This window comes from Dioscorea cayenensis, unplaced genomic scaffold (assembly GCF_009730915.1).
Source record: "Dioscorea cayenensis subsp. rotundata cultivar TDr96_F1 unplaced genomic scaffold, TDr96_F1_v2_PseudoChromosome.rev07_lg8_w22 25.fasta BLBR01001221.1, whole genome shotgun sequence".
Taxonomy (NCBI): domain Eukaryota; kingdom Viridiplantae; phylum Streptophyta; class Magnoliopsida; order Dioscoreales; family Dioscoreaceae; genus Dioscorea; species Dioscorea cayenensis.
In genome coordinates, this window is record NW_024087612.1 from 37,622 (window position 1) to 50,831 (window position 13,210).

General features: G+C 34.9%; 1 pseudogene; it reads left to right on the forward strand.

The window, feature by feature from the left end:
• Nucleotides 1-4,260: 4,260 nt before the first annotated feature.
• Nucleotides 4,261-4,360, forward strand: LOC120255872 (annotated as a pseudogene).
• Nucleotides 4,361-13,210: the final 8,850 nt, after the last annotated feature.

The window sequence follows — 13,210 nt, forward strand, 5'->3', positions numbered from 1 at the left end:
TGGCAAGCCTCACCATAAACTAAGCGAAATGGAGTCATGCCAATGGGAGCTTTGTGGGCCATTCGATATGCCCATATGATGTTATCAAGTTTCAATGTCTAATCTTTTCTTGTCGTGGAAGCAATTTCTCAAATACACTCTTGATCTCCCTATTTGAAATCTCAGCTTGCCCGCTCATTTGAGAATGGTGTGGTGTGGTGATCTTGTGTGTCACACCATATTTGCTAAGTAGGATCTGAAATTGCCGTTCAATGAAGTGTGATCCCCCATCACTTATGACGGCTCTAGGAACACCGAATCTTGGAAAAATTACTCGTTAGAAAAGCTTTATCAATGTCTGAGCATCATTTGTTGGGGATGGCACTGCCTTGACCCACTTGGAGACATGGTCCACAACCACAAGAATGTACCTATTACTGTATGAGGATGGGAATGGCCCCATGTAATCAATTCCCCAAACATAAAAAATTTCCACCTCAAGGATGTAGTTTAAAGGTATTTCGTGTCTTCTTGAAATGTTCCAGGTTCTTTGACAATGATCACAAGCAAGCACATATTTTCTCGCATCTTTAAAAAGTGGAGGTCAATAAAACCCAACTTTAAGCACCATGGCTGTAGTTTTTGAGGCACTAGTGTGACCACCATAAGTTGAAGAATGACAATGAAAGAGGATATTTTTTTCCTCATCTTCAGGGATGCATCTTTGAAATATTCCATCAACACATCACTTGTAAAGGAGTGGTTCATCCCAGAAATAATGTTTCAAGTCTTTAAAAAAAATTTCTTCTGTCTGGCAGCATGATTCCACAAGCCAGATAGTTTACAAACTCTGCATACCGCAGGGTTTCCATTATATAGATTTTTAGCAACTATTCATTGGGGAATGCATCATTAATGGGCAGCTCTTTTTCTTTATTCACATTCATGTCTTGATGCAGTCTTGAGAGGTGGTCAGCCACCATATTTTCTGTGCCTTTTTTATCATGAATCTCAATGTTGAACTCTTGAACAAGAAGAATCCATCATATTAATTATGGTTTCGCGTCTTTTTTTCCAAAAGATATTTGATTGCAACATGGTCAATGTACATTATCACTATAGAACCAACGAGGTAGGATTTGAATTTATCAAATGCAAAAAAACCGCAAGGAGTTCTTTTTTTTTTGTAGTACCATAGTTGACTTGGGTTTCATCTAATGCTTTTCTTGCATAATAAATGGCATTGAGTATCTTTTCTTTCCGTTGCCCTAACACAACCCCTATTATGTAGTCACCTGCATTGCACATAACTTCGAATGGAAATTCCCAGTCAGGTGGCTGAATTATTAGTGCGGTGGTCAATTCTTTTTTCAACCTGTAGAGTGCATCCAAACAATCATGATTAAAGTGAAAAGGAATATCATTAACCAACAAATTAGTCAAAGGTTTTTCAATTTTTGAGAAATCCTTTATAAAGCATCTATAAAAGCCTACATATCCTAGGAAGCTACGGATTGCTTTAACTAATGTAAATGGTTGCATTTTTGCTATGACCCCACCTTCGCCTTGTCAACTTCAATCCCATGCTCAGACACCACGTGTCCCAACACAATACTGTCACATACCATAACATGACATTTATCCCAATTAAGAACGATATTCATTTCTTGATACCTATATAGCATCTTAGACAAGTCGTTAGACATTCATCATAAGTTGTGCCATACATCAAAAAATCATCCATAGAAACCTCCATGATGTTTTCAATGAAATATGAAAAATGGCTGTTATGCAATGTTAAAAGATGGAAGGGGCATTTCAAAGACCGAAGGGAATCCTCCTATAGGCAAAAGTGCCATAAGGACAAGTGAATGTGGTCTCCTGTTGGTCACTAGGATAGATAGGATTTAATAAAAACTAGAAAATCCATCTAAGTAACAAAAGTGAGAATTTTTAGCCAACCTTTCAAGCATTTGATTCATAAAAGGGAGTGGGAAGTGATCTTTCCTTGTCGCTCTATTTAATTTCCTATAATCAATGCACATCCTCCAACCTGTGATTCTTCTAGTTGGAATCAATTAATTGTTTTTGTTCTTCACAACGGTCATGCATCATTTTTTTTTGGAATTATTTGTACCGGGCTAACCCATTCACTATAAAAAATTGGGTAAATTACACCGGCATCAATCAATTTGAACACTTCTTTTCTAACACCTTTTTTCATATTGGGATTTAATCTTCTTTGGTGCTCAATGGAGGGTTTGTAATCAGATTCAAACAACATTCTATGCATGCAAACTGAAAGGTGTATCTCTTTCAAATCATCAATGGTGTATCCTATGACATTTTGATGTAATCTAAACTCCTTTAGAAGTTATTCAGATTCTAACCTGCTTAGACTAGCAATTATGATTACAAGATAGATGAAATTAGGTCCAAGAAACTCATACTTGAGGGTGGACAGGAGAGGTTTAAATTCTACCTTCGGAGCTTTGCATTCTTCTGGTTGTGTACTACAGAAATTGGCTCCAAAATCTTAGTTTTGGCCTGCTCGGGTATGCAAAAATTCCTTAGGTTGCAGCAGCTACACATAATCTCCAATCTCACTATCTTCATCATCTTCCAACTTATCTTATACCAAACACAGTTAGAGTGGATCTTTGGAAAAGTGCTTTGGCATCTCCGTTTTGAAATCTTCTTCAAGCAAATCAACCCTAGAACAAGAAGCTTCCACAAAGGAGAACTTAACAAAATTAGCCAAAACAAATTTAACTTTCTCTTCACTGATAGTTAAAGAAAGCTTCATATTTTTAACACAATGAGGGCCCCTGCAGTAGCTATGAAAGGTCTCCCAAGAATGATTAGGATTTGCATGTCTTCTTCCACTTCTAAGACCACAAAATCAGCGGGTATAAAGAACATACCAACCTTGATTGGAATGTCTTCAAGAATACCTATTGGGTGTTTGATGGACCGATCCGCAAGTTGCAAGTTGGCTTCAACTCACAGCTTCTTACACATCGACAAAGGCATTAAGATAACACTTGCACCAAACTCACAAAAGCCCTTTCAAAACTTGTGGTGCCAATTTCACACTGGATCAAGAAGCTTCCCAAATCCTTAAGGTTTGGAGGTAATTTGTTTTGAATTAAGGCGTTGCACTCTTCCGTCAATGCCACCGTTTTGTACTCCTCTAATCTCCGCTTGTTGGATAAAATATCTTTTGAGAATTTTTCATATGATGTCATTTGTTGCAAGGCTACCGTGAAAGGAACATTGATAAAGAGCTTCTTGAGAATCTCCAAAAATCTTCCAAATTGTTTTTCTAGCTTAGCTTTAGCCAACTTTGTCGAAATGGTATAGGTGGTGTGTAAGGCTTCGGAGGTGTGCATCTTGGTGCTTCATCTTTTTCTACACTTGCATGATTTTTTTCAGCCATCTATTGTGGTATTTCATTTTCTCCAACTGGATTCAGAACAACATTTTCATTCTCATCATGCTTTGGCTTGGGATCCTCTAGTTGCTTGCCACTTCTTAGGGTTATGGCCTTACAATTTTCACTTGGATTAATTTTAGGTTTTCCAAAAAACATGCCTTGATCTTGATGAAGAACTTGCCTATTGAGCAATTTGGTGTTCTAGCATTTTTTTGTGTGTCGATAAAGAGTCGACCTTAGAAGTGAGTTGTCGAATTGCTTCATTCATGACTTGAGTTTGTTGCTTGAATTCTTCATTTTTTTTTTAGTTTGTGACACAACATAATTCTCTTACAAAGCCTCCAAATTTGATTTCTAAGGTGGTGGTGGATTGAAAACTTTTTGCTGAAATCTTGGGGACTATCTAGAAACATTGGAACTAATGTTTTGATCAACATGGGGCTGGTTATTTTTATAAGAAAGGTTGGGATGGTTTCGCCAACCAGGGTTGTAAGTATTAGAGAATAGATCATTGTGTGTCCTTTGGTTGAAATTAGATAATTCACTTACTCCATTGATGATTCTAATAAGGAAGATGCGATCAATTGACAATTACAAGCCAAGTGTCCTGCGCAACCACAAATTTCACATGTTTTAAAGCATCCACATCATGTCTGCCTGCAGCTTTTGGTGTAGTGTTTCTCTTACTTGACCATTGGTAGTGATTGAGGGCCATGTCTTTGATCAAGTCATATCCTTCTCCTATACTTTTATTCATTAATGCTCCCCCTGTTGCGGCATCAGCTGAAATGTTTGCATTGTAATTCAGTTCGCTATAGAATGTTTGCGCCACTAGTCATTTCTCCAAACCATGGTGAGGACACAATCTAATTAACTCCTTGAAACTATCCCAAGCTTCATATAATGAGTCGCCATCTCTTTGAGAAAAACCAGTGATTTGGTTCTACAATTGAGCAGGCTTGCTTGGCAGGAAGTATTTTGAGAGAAAATCTCAGAGTAATTGGTCTCATGTTGTGATAGATCCCTTGAGAAGTAAACATAACTAAGCTCAAGCCTTGTCCCGTAAGGAGAAAAGGAACAATCTGAGCCTAATCGTATCTTTATTGTGCCAAAGTACTCAAGGAAAACATAAATATGTAGATGCTGGTCTTCACCGGCGATCCCCCAAATTGATTTTGCTGATTAGAGACATGAGTGCTAGCTGCAATTGGAAATTGTTTGCCCCCATTAGGGGTCTTACAATGCTAGGATGCAGTCCTTGTACACTTGGGGCCGCAAACTCCATCAAAGTCTTGTTATTATTTTTTATGTTTGCTACTTGTGAGGATTTCTGAAACTTTGCTCTCCTTTGATATTTAATCATGTAGTCTTTCTCAAATTCTTTATTCGGTTCCACTAAACTCCCTAAATTCTGAGTTTGCTTAAAAAAAGGGACTTAAACTACGAAGAGATTGAGTAAGGTTAAGAGAATTGAACCAATAGGAAATTGAAAATAAAACACCTAGTCTAACCAGTTGCAATTAACATCAACAAACAAGGTCCCCAGCAACAACACCAAAAACTTGTTGCGTAATTACAAACGCACGGTTTATGCTTAGTATAAAAAATGTCAATCCCTCGAAGACGAAGTGTAGATTACTAATCAATTGCAACCTTAAGCTATTTAGGGTAATTACAACACAATAGTGAAAGAATTAAAGTGGTAAAATTGAACTATAAAATGCAAGACTAACAATAAAGAGGGATAAGGTTATGGATTCTGAAGTTCAGTCAAAGATAAACCTGGGGTTGGGATTTAATAACAAGGTGTAATGGAGATAGTGTTAGGCTATTCTCAAGCTCAGGCAAGTTGTTTTGAAGGGTATCTGTCCTTTAAAAACAACTCCCCACTTTCAAGAGATGACTAGTTGCTTTTGAGCAAGTTAATCCCTACTTTGGTGGTGATTAACCTTCACAAAAATCTTTTTAAAAATAAATGATAGTGCATCACACCCTCAAGAAACCTTGGTGAGAGGTTTTAGGTTTGATCTCAAAAGATCCAAGGCCCAAGTTTACCTTTCAGCAATCCTTGGCTTCTATGATCGAGCAAGTGAATGCTTTCACCATCACAAGCTACTTAAGCACAAGGTTTAAGAACAAATCAAAGTTTCCTTTCCATTAAATATTAAACAAAAATGTTTTACATAATACAAGAAAAAACCAACCATTAACACCTTGAACTAATCTCAACCCAAGGTAGGGTTTACACTCTCACGTTTGAGTTACAATAAGATGAAAAACATAAATATAAATAGTACTCATGCAAATACAGGGCTCAAACATAAAGAACTCGCTTTTCTTTGCTCCATGGGTAATGCATCCTTAATTCTTAATATTTTTAGCAAGAACTTCCTCTTGTTCCCGCCACCACCCTCTGTCCACCCTTTTTTTTCTTGAAAACCCCAATCTGATGTCTTTTATACTAGATGACAAAGACTGAACTCTAGCTGCTTTTACAAGCCACAGGTGTGCTAATTGGATTGAATTGTTGTGTATCTAAAGAACACTCGTCCACCTTGTTGCTTTCTTCTTATATTTGGGACACCCTCATTTAGCATCTGAATTGGGGTTAGTTACACCCTTCTGCGCATAGAACAACCGAAAGAAGCAGATTGCATAAAAAAGGAGAGAAACTCTTTAGAAATGCTGGGAAATTCATGATAATTAAAAATTAAACAGCTAGATGCATTCTGAGAATTATGCAATTTCTATCTACAATAGGTGGGGGCCGTGATGGGGCTACTCCTCCACCAGTTCCTTACCTCTAGTCCAAGTTTCACAGCCTAAGACCACACCAACACAATGCAAAGAACTCAATGAAATAATGATTGAAGATAAAATGAAATGCATGAATGCACTCTAACCCTAAAAAATGCAATGCAAGACTAATCGAGGCTTAGGTAGGGCTCAATCTCAAGCCCAAATGATCCCTATGAATTCCCTTGGTAGGGATCTTCATTCAAGGCTAAGAAAACGATAGAAAAGAAGTGAATTCATCGGTGCTATAGTAGATCTATAGTGACCACGCGATTTTAAGCATGAAGGCTAATCAAGATTTCAACAAGTTTGGGAAGCAACCAAAAAAATAATACTTCAACAACATTTTTTCACATCAAACAAGAAGACATTGCAAGAGTAAATGCTCAAAATCATTATCCAACAAATCCCTAAATCTATGATTTAGGAAGAACATGGATAATCAAAGAGAAGAAGAACATACCATGATGATTTCAAGAAGAAGAAGGAGAAGTGAAGGATAATCCTTCAACCCACATGCAAAAGAGGTGGAGAGTGTTGGGGGGGCTCTCATTCAACAAGAAATTAAGAAAAAATGGGAAGGAATGGTTAAAAGGAAAGGAAAATGGGTAAAAGACCATTATATCCTTGTCTCAATACCCTAAAAAAAAGCCACACAAGAGCGTGTGAAACATCCACACAGGCGTGTGCCATGTTCACCCCTTTTGCCTTTCTGGTGATTGCTACGGTACTTCTACTTTAGTACCGCAAATGCCAGGAAGACATAAAGGCACCCATATGGGTGTGTACCATTTTCACACGGCCGTGCATCACCCCGTGTGCCTTTTTGGTGATTGCTACAGTACTATCCTACAATATTTTTGCTACAATAGTACCAAACGCCATGAAAACACTAGGGCACCCACATGGGCGTGTGTCATTTCCACACCGGCATGTGTCACCCCATGTGCCTTTCAGCCGATTTGCTATAAATCTTTTTTTGTACTTCTTCTACTACAGTATCGCCAAACACCAGAAAGACACGAGGGCACCCACATGAGCGTGCGCCTCTTTCACACATCTGTGTGTCAACCTGTGTGCCTTTTTTGCCAATTTGTGCAGTATTGTGCTACAATACTTTTACTACAGTCTTCTGTTACAATTGTCAAACACCAAAAAAACACAAGGACACCCACTAATGCTTGTGTGGCTCCTGCGAATGTTGCATGGCGTCATACATGACTGTGTGCATGCCCGTTAGGACTTTTGGCCATGTATTCTATTGAAAAACGCATAAACAACCATTCTACAACTAAGAACTCTGCAAAATACTCAAAATATACTACTACACACACCCAAAATAGAAAAACAAAGGCGAACAAAAGTCCTTAGTATCGCTCCTTATATGTTTTTTTTTATCTTTAATCTATCATGAGCCTAAAAATCCTAAGAAAAACATAGATGTTTTTTTCAAACCCTTGATTGAGTTGAAGCATTTATGGGAGGTTATTACTGAGACATATGATGTCAATACATATAAAAAAATTTAACATGAGAGTTTCACTTCTGTGGATAATTACTGATTTCCCAGCTTACGAAATGCTATGTGGATAGAGTACTTCAAAGATTCTAGGGTGTCCAATATGTATGGAAATGTCTAAGGCGTTTTATCTACAAAATGATAAAAAAGTTAGCCATTTTTTTTGTTATTGGTAATTTCTACCAAAGAATCATTTCTATAGAATGGATAAATCATATTTTATTACAGATAGAACGGAGATGATTGGTTTACCACCAAGATTAACTAGGGATGAGATTTGGAACTGTGCATTGCAATATAAAACTGCCACTAATGACCCTTTGGGTAAGATCCCTCAATATGAAAACAATCATAAATGGACAAAATTGGAGTTTTTGTAAAAACCCATATTGGAAGACTATCATGATTTGACACAATCTATATATAGAGAAAAATGTGTTTGAAAATATAATAGACACAACAATTGATATACTCAAAAGAACTAAGTATCACGTAAACCAACAAATGTGCAAGAAAAGATCTTTATATCCATTGTGATCACCCAAAAATTAGTGTTTCTAAGTACCACGTAAACCAAAAGCAAAGTACACACTAACAAAAGATAAAAAAAAAAGGTCAAGATTTGCAATTGGGTGAAGCCCTTGAGGTTTCTCGATGGCTATACTTCAAATATTGCTAGGTGTATTGACATCAATGAATGTCAGTTGAAAGGCATGAAGAGTGATGATTGTCACATGTTCATTCTCATTCCAGTTGCATTTAGAGAAATGTTGTCAGATTTCATATGGCCTACCTTAACGGAAGTGAGTTTATTCTTTCTGATCATATGCTCTGCACTACTTGATTTGGAAAAACTTTAGAAATTATTGAAACATGTGGCCACAATGTTGTGCAACTTGGAAATATATTTTTCTCCGGTGATTTTGATTCCATGGAGCATCTTCAGGTTCACTTTCCATATGAAGCTATAATTGGAGGTCCTATTTAATATAGATAGATGTATACCTTCGAAAGGTGACATTTGTCTCAACTTTTTTAGGCTTTATTTTTGTGTGTGTGTGTGTGTGTGATCAATTTAATTATTGAAATTAATGGATTAATTGAAATCATCTTGACATATATACTAGGTTCCTCTATGAACTTAAGAATAGAGTGAAGAATAAAGCTCATGTAGAAGGTTCAATATGTGAGGCTTACATTGTTGAAGAAATGTTATTCTTTGCGAACCACTTTTTTGAAAAAAAAATGTTCTACCTAACAAAAGAATGAAAGCTAGAAGAAATACGGAGGGTGTCAGTAAGGACCTTTCATGTTACTCTATCTTGAATTGTCCTATTCGAGGTCAAGGCCAAATGATAGAAAGGTGGCTATTGCAAGAAGAGTGGCACTCATCATATACATACATATCATGAAATTGTAAATAAATGCAACCAATTTATCAATATGTTTAGTGTAATTTGTGCTTTACAAACTCCATTAGGTATATATGTTAATTAACTATTTTAAATAAAGCCAGTTGTTTTTAATTTGCATGATGTTTATCACACACCTTCAACACTTAAATGTTTAACTCATTGAGAAAATGGTTGATTTGCACTTTGCAAGATTGTTTATTAGTTTTGTGAGTATAATTGGTTATGTAATTCCTATAGCTTAATTCTTTATTTCAATTAATTAATATTTTAATACTCTTTAACTTTAACTAATCTTTGAACTAGTATTTTGTCTAATTAGATTCAAAACCCAGATAATCAAGTTACTAATTAGTTATTACTTACTCATTCCTAGGGTTCAGCTAGCCAAGCCAAAACATGGCTAGGCTACTTTATTAATGGTTATAAAATCCACACCCTTATATATGGGGAAAATAAGTCAACTATGAATATTGGTGTATGCAAGCAAAGCTCAAGCAGTGATTTTTATGGTTTATTGGAAGAAATATTTCAGTTGGAGTTCCCTATTGACTCACCAAAATTTGTGGTCCTCTTCAAGTGTCATTAGTTTGATCCTGTACATGGAATGAAGGTTCATCCAAGTATGCAGTATATTAGGCATTAATAGGAAGTGATTTTACAAAAAGTGTAATCCCTTTATCATACCACAAGAGGCAATCTAGTGTACTATTCTGAATATTCGAGTTTCTAGCGGGACAAAGTTGATTGGATGAGGTTAATTAAAGTCAGGATTGTTGTTACTACCTTTGATGCTCATCCACCATTACATGAAAATCTGAATGATAGCAATCTCTTTTGTTAACTTATCTGATGTTATAGACCTCACAACCCATAGTCATCAGTCAGTTCTTCCAACTGTAATAGAAGAGGAAAAAGATGAAATAGTTGAAGAGAAAGATGAATATGATAAATGGAGATGAAGAATAATTTTAGAATTAGCTGCAATGTAACTTTCATATTTTAGTCATCTATTGTGAACTTGGCTTATTTCATTGCATTGAATTGGAAAATGGTATATTTGATTTCGTTGTATTGTAAACATTGCATTTTTTTCATTGTGTTGCAAACCCTAGCATTTTGTCTCTATTGAATTTAGCTCATTTCATTGCCTTTGATTCTGTTAAATTCAATGAAACGATTCGCCCCCCATCTAAGGGTAGTCAGGGACGTACACGTGGGAGCAGCGCTCACCGAACCATGCACTCACCTTGCGCGAAGCGGGATTCGAACCTGGGTCTCCCCGAAACGAAAGCCATACGCAAGGAATACGGTGCCAATTGACCTAGCGGCCGTTGGCAGAACACATAATCTATCTTCAAACAACAAATAGGCTAGTCAGTCAAAACACGTTTTTTTTTTTAATTTATTTTTATGAATTAGCAGTCCCAAGTTCGATCCTTAGCGAAAGCATTCACGGATTTTCTCCCCATAAATTTGGTTTTATAAATTTAATGATGGTTTATTTCAATATAATCATAAGTTATCTATAACTTACTTTAAATTTGAAAAAATATTTATATAATTTTAATAAAATTAACAATGATTTATTTGGAAATAATCATAAATAATCACACTTATGGAATTTATTTATATAAAATTAATAATGATTTTTTTAGATAATAAAAAATAATTATACTCATAACATACTAATGGTATTAAAAAAAATAAAAAATAGAAAAAAAAATTATAATAATATATATTAATTAATAGATATATTTGTTTTAACTAATAATGATTTATTTCATTATAACCATAAGTTATCTATAAATTAATATTATTGTTGTAGAGTGGTGCCATACGCATCGTTTTATATCTCATACATGTCATAGAAATTGTGCAAATCTTGTTACTCATTTCTTACAATACAATTCCATGGCAAATAACACCTTTGATATATGTCCGATTAAACTTAAAACATATATAGATGTTAATTTGATCATAAAGTTAATATCTAATAGTCGGATCTTCAACCCTTGACTATGTTTTAAATGTGACATAGATACAATTGGTCAATATATATATATGAAGGTAAGATGAAATCATAAGATATTTAAACTTAATTACATCATTATAATTTGATCGGTAATGATATTCGCAATTGATATACCCTAAGTGATGAATCGAATCATTATAAAATTCATATGGTTTATTCAAACAATTATTGTTTGAAATTCTATGATGGGATTAATTTTATATGAACCTTGGCCCTTGTAAATGGTGTTAATATTATTCACGTTACAAAATTTTTCATACAATGCATGTGTTGCAATTGCAACACTTAGTGACACATTGTGACATTGTTCAATGAAATTTTATTAATCAATTATTTTATTTTTACATTTTTTCAAGTAAAAAAAAGCTATATCGTGACACATTTTGCAACACTTTTGCAAGGTTATGAGATCATTGTGTCGCTGAATGAAAATTTTTTGCCTAGATTAATTTTTGAGAAGTACCGACTATATTTTCAACTACACGAAAATCTAATTTTCTTTTTTTCACATGACTTGATATTGTTTCCTCAATCATTGTACCCGTCCTGTATCTCTCAAAAACGTAACTTTCCTTTCTTTTTTTCTTTCTCACCCTTCCATTCCTTTCTCCCTCTATAGTTACCTCCCTGCAGACGCCGCAACGCCATCTTAACCTTCACCAAATTCAAGTTGGTTCTTAAACTCAAACATCATCATAATCATGAGCATTTGGTTTGATTGAAGGTATGCTTTCTTGTTGTTTGATGGTTAGTGTTTTAATTCTTATTATTAGCCATCTTCAATGAAGTGTCCACAGTGATTCATTAAAAAAAACACGTAGTGAGAAATCTACATCACCATTGCTTTGAATGCCTTCTTTATTAATACACTAATACACCTATCTTTTTTAGCCTTCCTCATTATTATTGTACTTCTTGGCATGCATCTTATTCATCAAAGGGCTTGGGATCCATGTCATTCTTTTGGATTGAACTAGTGGAAATAACGAGGCCATGGGTTAAGGCATTATTCTACATTCTTTATGAAAGTGATGTTTTAAAATCCTAGTGGAAGTATTTTTAAAAGTAGTTTTACTTGTCAAACTTGGTGGCTAGACTTATCTAACTTTGGCAATGGACTTAGTTTGTTTTAACATGGTAGTAATGCGTGTATATTTTTCATACAAAACCTACAACCTTCTAGTATTCTCTAAACAATGTGAGAATGATTGTTGATTTCTCATGCACCAACTTACCATCTATTACTACTGCATGGATTAAAATAAAAATATTAAATATTATGTAAAAACGTCATGCTTCCATTGGAGTCTTTGGAAATGATACTGAAATGGTTGTTGATTTCTCATGCATTGTTTTTATTAATTACTCTTATGTTTACAACTGTCATGGTTCAATATTGGTATCATATAGCAAAGTTGTTAAACCTGGATCAGTCCAGTTGATTGGACCGAAAAAAAATGGGAACCAGTCATGAGGCTGATCCTGTCATGCCCTTCAACTCGGATTCTATATGACCCGGTTAAAAATTGAAAAATATGATCAGTTTAACTGGGAACCGGTTAAATCGGCCGATCAAACTGACCGAATCTAATGGATGATAGAAAAATGAAGGTGAATTTGGTGAAGCAACGACCGGTAGAGAAGTGAAGCAACGGCTGGTGAGAGAGAGAGATGCTTTTGTGAGGGTGAAGTAACGGGGAAGAGAGAATTTTGTGAGTCACGACTCACAAGATGTTTTTTTTTATTTCTTTTATTTTTATTTTTTATTTTTTTTCCGAGAGGCACATGCACATGATGATGTTTTAATTATTTTTATTTTCATTTTTTAAAAATATTTTATAGTTTTAGAGAATTAACGATTATATATAAATTTGAAATTTTAAATATCAAATTAAGTAATTATGTTTTTTTATTTATTAAAATAGATATTATATCATTTTTTTTATAATTATTAAATATTATAATATATTTTTAAATAATTTATTATTGACTCATGTTCAACCTTTGTTGAACCCTTGACTCTTGACCTCTGA